This window comes from Triticum aestivum, chromosome 3D (assembly GCF_018294505.1).
Source record: "Triticum aestivum cultivar Chinese Spring chromosome 3D, IWGSC CS RefSeq v2.1, whole genome shotgun sequence".
Taxonomy (NCBI): domain Eukaryota; kingdom Viridiplantae; phylum Streptophyta; class Magnoliopsida; order Poales; family Poaceae; genus Triticum; species Triticum aestivum.
The window spans coordinates 451426432-451436669 of NC_057802.1; the positions used below are offsets into that span (position 1 = coordinate 451426432).

Below are 10238 nucleotides of genomic sequence, written 5' to 3' on the forward strand. Positions count from 1 at the left end.
CAACTCCTGGAACATCTCATATGCTCCATGACGTTCAAAACGTCGTTGAAGTCCCGGTTCTAAGCCGTAAAGCATGGCACACTGAACTATCGAGTAGTCACCAGCTTTGCTCTGCCAGACGTTCACAATGTCCGGTGTTGCTCCTGCAGCGGGTCTCGCACCTAGCGGTGCTTCTAGGACGTAATTCTTCTGTGCAGCAATGAGGATAATCCTCAAGTTACGGACCCAGTCCGTGTAGTTGCTACCATCATCTTTCAACTTAGCTTTCTCTAGGAACACATTAAATTTAAAGGAACAGTAGCATGGGCCATTGATCTACAACAACATGGACATGCAAAATACTATCAGGTACTAAGTTCATGATAAATTAAAGTTCAATTAATCATATTACTTAAGAACTCCCACTTAGATAGACATCCCTCTAATCATCTAAGTGATCACGTGATCCAAATCAACTAAACCATGTCCGATCATCACGTGAGATGGAGTAGTTTTCAATGGTGAACATCACTAGGTTGATCATATCTACTATATGATTCATGCTCGACCTTTCGGTCTTAGTGTTCCGAGGCCATATCTGCATATGCTAGGCTCGTCAAGTTTAACCCGAATATTCTGCGTGTGCAAAACTGGCTTGCACCCGCTGTATGTGAACGTAGAGCTTATCACACCCGATCATCACGTGGTGTCTCGGCACGACGAACTGTAGCAACGGTGCATACTCAGGGAGAACACTTGTACCTTGAAATTTAGTGAGAGATCATCTTATAATGCTACCGCCGAACTAAGCAAAATAAGATGCATAAAGGATAAACGTCACATGCAATCAAAATATGTGACATGATATGGCCATCATCATCTTGTGCTCATGATCTCCATCACCGAAGCATCGTCATGATCTCCATCGTCACCGGCGCGACACCTTGATCTCTATCGTAGCATCGTTGTCGTCTCGCCAACTATTGTTTCTACGACTATCGCTACCGCTTAGTGATAAAGTAAAAACAATTACATGCCGATTGCATTGCATACAATAAAGCGACAACCATATGGCTCCTGCCAGTTGTCGATAACTCCATTACAAAACATGATCATCTCATACAACAATTTATATCATCACATCTTAACCATATCACATCACAACATGCCGTGCAAAAATAAGTTAGACGTCCTCTACTTTGTTGTTGCAAGTTTTACGTGGCTGCTACGGGCTTAGCAAGAACCGTTCTTACCTACGCATCAAAACCACAACGATTTTTCGTCAAGTGTGTTGTTTTGACCTTCAACAAGGACCGGGCGTAGTCACACTCGATTCAACTATAGTTGGAGAAACAGACACCCACTAGCCACCTGTGTGCGAAGCACGTCGGTAGAACCAGTCTCATGAACACGGTCATGTAATTTCGGTCTGGGCCGCTTCATCCAACAATACCGCCGAATCAAAGTATGACATGCTGGTAAGCTGTATGACTATAATCGCCCACAACTCTTTCTGTTCTACTCGTGCATATAACATCTACGCATAGACCTGGCTCGGATGCCACTCTTGGGGAACGTAGTATTTCAAAAAAATTGCCTACGAACACGCAAGATCTATCTAGGAGAAGCATAGCAACGAGCGAGGGGAGTGTGTCCACGTACCCTCGTAGACCGAAAGCGGAAGCATTTAGTAACGCGGTTGATGTAGTCGAACGTCTTCGCGATCCAACCGATCAAGTACCAAACGCACGACACCTCCGCGATCTGCACACGTTCAGCTCGGTGACGCCCCTCGAACTCTTGATCCAGCTGAGGCCGAGGGTGAGTTTCGTCAGCACGACGGTGTGGTGACGGTGATGATGAAGTTACCGGCGCAGGGCTTCGCCTAAGCACTATGATGATATGACCGAGGTGTAAAACTGTGGAGGGGGGCACCGCACACGGCTAAAATATCAAATTGTGTGCCTATGGGGTGCCCCCTCCCCCGTATATAAAGGAAGGGAGGAGGAGGCCGGCCACAAGGGGCGCGCCCAAGGGGGAATCCTACTCCAAGTAGGAATAGGTCCCCCCCTTTCCTAGTCCAACTAGGAGAAGAAGGAAGGAGAGGGAGAGGGAGAGGGAAAGAGGGGCCGCGCCCCCCTCCCCTAGTCCCATTCGGACTCCCCTTGGGGGGGGGGGAGCGCGCCACCTCTTGGCTGCGGCACTCCGGTTTTATCCGAAACTATCTGGAACACTTCCAGTGTCCGAATAACATGGTCCAATATATCAATCTTTATTTCTCGACCATTTCGAGACTCCTCGTCATGTCCGTGCTCACATCCGGGACTCCGAACAACCTTCGATACATCAAAACACATAACTCATAATACAAATCGTCATCGAACATTAAGCGTGCGGACCATACGGGTTCGAGAACTATGTAGACATGACCGAGACACATCTCCGGTCAATAACCAATAGCGGAACCTGGATGCTCATATTGCTCCTACATATTCAACGAAGATCTTTATCGGTCAAACGCACAACAACATACGTTGTTCCCTTTATCATCGGTATGTTACTTGCCCGAGATTCGATCGTCGGTATCACCATACCTAGTTCAATCTCGTTACCGGCAAGTCTCTTTACTCGTTAAGTAATGCATCATCCCGCAACTAACTCATTAGTCACATTGCTTGCAAGGCTTATAGTGATGTGGATTACCAAGAGGGCCCAGAGATACCTCTCCGACAATCAGAGTGACAAATCATTATCTCGATCTATGCCAACTCAATAAACACCATCGGAGACACCTGTAGAGCATCTTTATAATCACCCAGTTACGTTGTGACGTCTGATAGCACACTAAGTGTTCCTCCGGTATTCGGGAGTTGCATAATCTGATAGTCATAGGAACATGTATAAGTCATGAAGAAAGCAATAGCAATAAACTAAATGATCATAGTGCTAAGCTAACGGATGGGTCTTGTCCATCAGATCATTCTTTAATGATGTGATCCTGTTCATCAAATGACAACACATGTCTATGGCTAGGAAACTTAACCATCTTTGATTAACGAGCTAGTCTAGTAGAGGCATACTAGGGACACTCTATTTGTCTATGTATTCACACATGTACTAAGTTTCCGGTTAATACAATTCTAGCATGAATAATAAACATTTATCATGATATAAGGAAATATAAGTAACAACTTTATTATTGCCTTGAGGGCATATTTCCTTCACTCCTCACGTGAGACCGAGGATCCCCCATCGGCCGAAGACGAGGACGGAATCACACCGGTGTGCTCCTCCCCACCGTCTATGGTGTCAATCATACTCTTCGGACGGCAAAGTCCTTAATAAAGAGACGAGTATTCACACATGTACTAAGTTTCCGGTTAATACAATTCTAGCATGAATAATAAACATTTATCATGATATAAGGAAATATAAGTAACAACTTTACGAGGCTCTGTTACCAATTGAAAGGATCGATATAGTTGACTAGAGGGGGGGGGTGAATAGGCAACAAACAATTTTTAGCTTTTGTTTACCAATTTAAACTTTGCATCAAAGAAGGTTGTCTAGTATGCAACTAGATGAGCAACCTATATGATGCAACAACAACAAGCACTCAAGCAAGCAAGGGATACAACACAATATAAGCTTGCACAAGTAAAGGTAAGAGATAACCAAGAGTGGAGCCGGTGGAGACGACGATGTGTTACCGAAGTTCCTTCCCTTTGAGAGGAAGTACGTCTCCGTTGGAGCAGTGTGGAGGCACAATGCTCCCCAAGAAGCCACTAGGGCCACTGTATTCTACTCACGTCCTCACACAATGCGAGATGCCGTGATTCCACTATTGGTGCCCTTGGAAGCGGCGACCGAACCTTTACAAACAAGGTTGGGGCAATCTCCACAACTTAATTGGAGGCTCCCAACAACACCATGAAGCTTCACCACAATGGAATATGGCTCCGCGGTGACCTCAACCGTCTAGGGTGCTCAAACACCCAAGAGTAACAAGATCTGCAAGAGATTGGTGGGGGGAATCAAATTTCTCTTGGTGGAAGTGTAGATCGGGGCCTTCTCAACCAATCCCTAGAAAATCAACAAGTTTGATTGGCTAGGGAGAGAGATCGGGCGAAAATGGAGCTTTGAGCAACAATGGAGCTTGGGAAGGGAAGAGGTGGTCAACTTGGGGAAGAAGACCCCCCTTATATAGTGAGAGGAAAAATCCAACCATTATCCACCTACCCAGCCCGCGACATGCGGTACTACCGCACAAACCTGCGGTACTACCGCTGGGCAGTGCGGTACTACCGCTCACGCGACTGGAGCCAGGTGAGGCCCTATTGCCCAAGGCAGCGAGCGGTCGAACCGCCGGAGCGGTACTACCGCACGCCCTTGCGGTACTACCGCAAGGCAGGGCTCATTCTGGGCTAGGAAGGCACGGACTAATAAAATTACATCCGTGGCTACTTTCGCTGAGTTTCGGTCAGTGCAAAAGTCCGGCCCGGTACTACCGCTCACAGGGAGCGGAAGTAAAAAATTACTTCCGCCCTACATCCGCTCATGCCACCGTGCTGGGCCAGAGGCCACGGTACTACCGCTAGCTGAGAGCGGTACTACCGCACTTGCGGTACTACCGCTGCCATGGGCGGTACTACCGTGGCCAGCTGCGGTACTACTGCTCCCTTGAGCAGTACTACCATACGCCACAGACCAGTGGCACTAGTAGGCCTTCATCTTTGCAATGACAAGGGGAACAACCGGTGCTCCAAAGAAGCAAGGAAAGGTGGTGCAAAGGAACTGAAGTGTACGTGTTGATTCCACCCTACCTTTCCGACGCGGACCCCCTCTTAATAGTACGGCTTTCCTATGACTCAAATCCACTGAAAAGAAATATAGAGAAACGCCGTCTTCGATAGGCTCTGAGGGGCACCGAATCGTTTTGTGCCTCTACATGGGATATCTGAAATGCTCAATGCACACGATTAGTCCGCAAACGCATTGTCATCAATCACCAAAACCACTTAGGGATAAATATGCCCTTACAACGGCGGGATCACCGGCGGCAGGACGCAGTCGCCCGCCGCGAAGAGGGCCATGGCCTGCGCCATGGCCGCGTCGTACGCCGCCTCCTCTTCCTCGGCCGCCGCCGCCCTGCGCCGCTCGTCCTCCTCGCTCTCCCGGTAGACCGCCGCAAGGGCAGCCTGGTAGGCGGCCTCCGTCGCTTGGTCCTCCTCGCGGACCACGAGCGGGGGCGGTGGCACGGTGCGGTCGACTTCGCGGACGCCGCGTCGCCTCGCCTCCTCGTGCTCGAAGGCGAACCAGCACGCCCAGTTGGGCGAGTCAGAGGCGTAGGCGGGGTCGCGGCGCTGCTCCGGCGTCAGGAGCGCCCGCCGGCGCCACACCTCTTCCGCGTGCGCCCTAGCCGACCGCGGGGCCGCCGGCACCGCGATCCTCTCCGTGTCCAAGTGCCAGTTGTGCGGCAGGGTGGCGTCGGGGTACGGGAGAGGCACGCGGTGCTGCCAGTGCCACTCCGCCTGGTGCACCGGCACGTTGACGCGATGCCTCGGCAGGCGAGTTGGCGCCGGCGGAGGCGGGAGAAACTACGGGGAAAAAGGGACGGCGGACAACTTGCCCTTGGCCTTGCTGCTGCTGCCGGCGCCGGAGAAGAGCCCCATTTGGCACGGCTGGGGTGGTTAGGGTTGGCTAGGGTTTGCCGGCGAGGGGGGAGCGAGTGTGGTTAGATGGGGACGGGGGCTGGATGAGGACGGCCTCGCAACACGGTCGACTTAAAAAAGGACGACCGCTGTCGCTGACGCGTGGGCCCGAGATCATAAATTAAGCCGACCAGGTAGGTGGCGGGCAGTTGGACGACCGTCAGGTGGGGGCCGCAGTTGACACCGAGAAGGCGTGCGTGGCGTCCGTTCCGCGTCCGCGCCGACGCATTTGATGCGCAAATTTGAGCTGCAAATGCGTCGGCGCGGACGCAAAGCGGACTTGATTTAGGTTTTGATCGGCGCGTTGGATTTTTTTTTATCCGCGCCGACCCAAACAGACGGCGGCGGCGGACAAAATAGGTCGCCCGTTGGAGTTGCTCTAATGATGCTAAACCGTACATACAAACGGCGTGGTCGCGAGATAAGATAAGCACCCACGCACGCACCTACGCACGCACGCATAAACCCACGCCGGTCAACAGAGTTTAGCAGAACCAACCGCCAGGCGCCAGAGACGATGGACTATTCCGACGCAAACTTTGAAAACAAACCCCGATGTATCACCTCACCTCACGTGGACAAGGACGTGAACGCACGGAGCGTAGTGTCGAAAGGATAAGCAACAAATCACCTGTCCATCCCGCTTGGACACGTGCGACGCATGGATACATGGCACGGCAGTTACCAAATGTTTTACACGTACGGGTGGCATTGCGTGAAGCTGTAGCCACGAGTGGTGGCCACCAAAGAGGCGGCGTGGCTCGTTCATTGGTGTCTGTATGCTCCCCGTGTTTCTGAATCCCAGACGGCGGCGGAGTTCAGTTGTGTCACTTGGAATGCTCTTCAGGATGCGCCTCGACATAAACACGCTTCGAATGCTCTCTGGGACTGGTCCAGCAGGATTATCCCTCTCACTAGTGGTTGGGGCGCCCCTCGCGGCGTCTCCTGAGCGGAAACTCTGCGGTGCCACGTAGGTCACCGTACTTTTCAGATCTTTTTTATGTCCTGGACGCACATGTAAATGCAAGCATTGCTCATGGAATTATAACTGAAATCCCTTAGTGCTGACCAGAGCCTGCCCTGGCGCACATCTGACAGGATCAATAGGTTGGAAAAATAAGATACAGCAGCAGCACACATTCATAAAATAAATCAAAGCTACAAGCACGCAAATATAGGAGAATCATACTCCCTCCGTTTCAAATGTCTAAAGGCCATGAAAAAGCTCTGCTGGTCTTGGGAGTGAGTAAGACGTGCTGCTCTCCTTGAGGCACTTGGCCACCAGGATCCTGTCGATGCGGTCGTCGCCTATATACACCGGCAGGACGTCATTGCTTCAGTTGTATATCCTGGAGAGGCACAACAACACGCAGAATGTCAGTGCCATAATTATTTATGAGAGTGGTCTGAGACGCAAGTGAATATATATGAATGTTGCCTGCGTACCTAACGATTCATTCAGAAAATCCAGAGCCTTGCCCTTGTCCCATGTAATGTTTGTTCTTTGGTTATCAGCAAGAAACCCAACAACTCCATTCCAATTGGATATTACCGGTGATAGTATTAATATATCATCCTCTTCTCCTTGAAAACCATCAATAGACTTGACGCGCACATGAAAGCCATCACATGTGTTGTATTTTTTATCAAGTCTATTTTTAATAGCATCAACTTGAGACTCTACGAAGAGACCACACCGATGCTGAGCGCTTTGCCTGTACTTTTCCAACCTGCAGAAAAATTTAAACTGCTAAGTCTATACAGATCTTTTGGGGTCAATTTTCCACAAGGCTAGCAAGAGAACTTTCTTTAGCAAACTGAAGTTGATTTTGTATCAGCTTACAATTAACACAACATTACTTTTCAGCTCTGAAGGTAAAAACAAACACTATCAAAAAGTGAGTACATGTAGTGGCCAACAACTCTCATAGAGCTATGTTTCATCTTTCATGTCATCTACTTAGTGTTCACAGTTTTGCAAATAAAAATGTAACATTATCTATTAAACAAGGAAGTAGATGACAGTGGACTTGCTGACAAATATACATAGGGAACTGAATTTTCATAAACCCAGATTGACGGAGTTAAAAAACACAAGGTATACACAGGTAACAAACTGGATTGTTGAACATAAAGTATTGCGCGATCACTTTTTTATCAACAAAGATTATGCAACATTTAAATACAAGAAAGGAGGACACTATAGGCTTCTAAAGATGCCATGTTATATCAGCGAAGTCGCTTAATATAAAAACAAATCAATAACTACCAAGGACATCGAGGCAGGATATACTAAGGATGGAAGAAAAGAGAGGGCTCAGCTTAGACATACATCTAAAGATGGTTTGGATGAGGTGCAGAACAACAACAACTTCAACCATGTTTCATCGACTGTTTCCTGTGCCCTCCTTGTCTTCCCTCCCATCCGTGACATTTATAAGAGTATAGCTGCCATACAGGAGGCATGTATAATCCTTGTCATAGCTAGGAGACAGGACATTTGAACTATGTAAAATCTTCCTGTCATAAAACTGAGCATTTGGAAAGAGGCTAATACAAGGAATCATGCAATACTGTATATTCAGCAAATGTTTATCAAATTTCAGTCTATCTCGCTTTTGTACCTAGAGTACAAAGTCATGGCCGAGGGTGTGCATCTTCATTCCCTTCACCAGGCCCTGCAGACGGAAGGGTTGGATCGAACAAACAACACACACGAATCAGCTGCGGTTGTAGTACGCTCACTAGTTGTCCTCAAACATCCTCCTTTCTTCTCAGCCCCATGTTGCCGGCACCCAAATCCTTCCTATCCGCTCCCAGGTAGGAGAACAATGGCTCTGTAGGTTTGTAGGAGCTTCAGCAAGTGAATGAAACAATAAGAATTTTAGAAAGTAGGCGTGCAAATTATAGTAGATAAAACAGAGCAACCCAACATTGTTGTATTTATGGATTTAGATCTGTGGAGTACGGAGCAAGTATATCGAAAAAATAAGAACACAGCAGCTGAGTTGTGTTGTTTGATACATGTGAATTATCGAATTTGATCATTTCATGGTACTGAAAATATTTAAAAAAATACCAGCTAGACATGACTATAGAGAAATGAAGCTCACTTCGAAAGAATACTCATGCCTGATCATTGTAGAAAGAATAACAAAATACGAATACAGTGATAATAGCACTCATTTCATGTGATAAAAGGAAAAAAGAGAAGCTTCCCTGATTTTCATGGCTACATCACTAACTTTCAGGATTTGAACCTCAACCTGTTCTAGAAAGCCCACATCCCAGTTTTTATTACACGATTCGCAAATCCAAATACTTTCTTTGGTATGTATGCAGTACATTTTACAGATCACACGACTACTCCACAATCTAAAACAGAGAAACATCTCATAACTCATAAGTACAAAGTAGATGAACCAAGAGCAACCAATATATCATTCCTGTGAGAAATAACTAAGCAGGGATTTATCGGAAGAAACAATAAATGACAGCTGATAAGAGTGCTGCCTTTCAATTTCTTTGGCAAATGCTTTCCAGAAAGAAATAAGAAAAAGCTATATTTATTGTGCCCTACATAGCTCAATTAGCAGAATCAATATAGATCAAGTTCGTTTGGCCGTTTCATCCAAGTTTCAAACTAAATTAATTTAGACAACACAGAAGCTAATACCTGTGTATGAGTAGCAGCTCATATCTCTGAATGCTCTTGCAACGGCTGGCTAGCTGCCCATCAACTCATGGCACATCTTCTGCAAATGATACATGTTTGGAATTGAATTAAATTAATTGTACAAACATGGCAAGACTGGAGTTATGTCTATTACCACCAAGTAATAAAGTGCCATTACAGTATTCTCCTATGAGCGATGTAGAAGGAATGATGATGTGGGGTAGAATATATAATAATGACATATTATTTCAGATCAGACAAAAGAGGAAACATCAAAGAAAATTAAAGAGAGCTGTATTGTTCATTCCTTGCTGCTGTTTAAATAACCTGATAGAACTAATCAATCTTTTTAATGGCTGTAACCAACAACTATTGCTATAGTAAATCAAGACTAATTTTTAACAGCCGCTAATTTCCAGTATAGATTAACAATCTTAGTAATCCAAAGTAACATCACACAAACCCATATATGTGGAATAATATAGCAACCTATTGATCTGCTTGTCCGCCTCACCCTTCGTTCTGATTATGTGTACTTACAACAACAGCTTAGTTGCTTCCACTAATCAAAGTGATTGATTAATGTAATGTTGGCACAAAAAATGCACTAAAGAGTTATCAAGTAATACATTGAGATTCGCTTTAACTGTTGACCTTCTCAACTTACTGACTTGCCTCATCATCCTATTATGCCAGACATAGTACAGTTACATAAAGAATTGATGCAAGGAGAGTGCAAAAGCTCTGGCACAAACACATATCAGTATATCACCGACCATCGGCTGCAGCTCGTCCATCAACTTTTGTTTAATTTTTTAAGTTCTTTCACGGCAGCAGCAACCTTCATTTTACTAACTAACAAGGTGTAGAGA

At 46.6% G+C, this 10238-nt stretch overlaps 1 long non-coding RNA gene across 3 annotated transcripts; it reads right to left on the reverse strand.

The window, feature by feature from the left end:
* Positions 1-6708: 6708 nt before the first annotated feature.
* LOC123079584 (uncharacterized) lies at positions 6709-10140 on the reverse strand. Of its 3 annotated transcripts, XR_006438052.1 has the most exons (5): positions 9367-10102; positions 8315-8544; positions 8023-8138; positions 7137-7420; positions 6709-7039 (listed from the first exon to the last, which is right to left on the reverse strand). It is a non-coding gene; the product is annotated as an uncharacterized lncRNA (long non-coding RNA). The 3 variants fall into 3 exon arrangements; XR_006438051.1 differs by having other exon boundaries at positions 8023-8527; positions 9367-10140; XR_006438050.1 differs by having other exon boundaries at positions 8023-8544; positions 9367-10138.
* Positions 10141-10238: the final 98 nt, after the last annotated feature.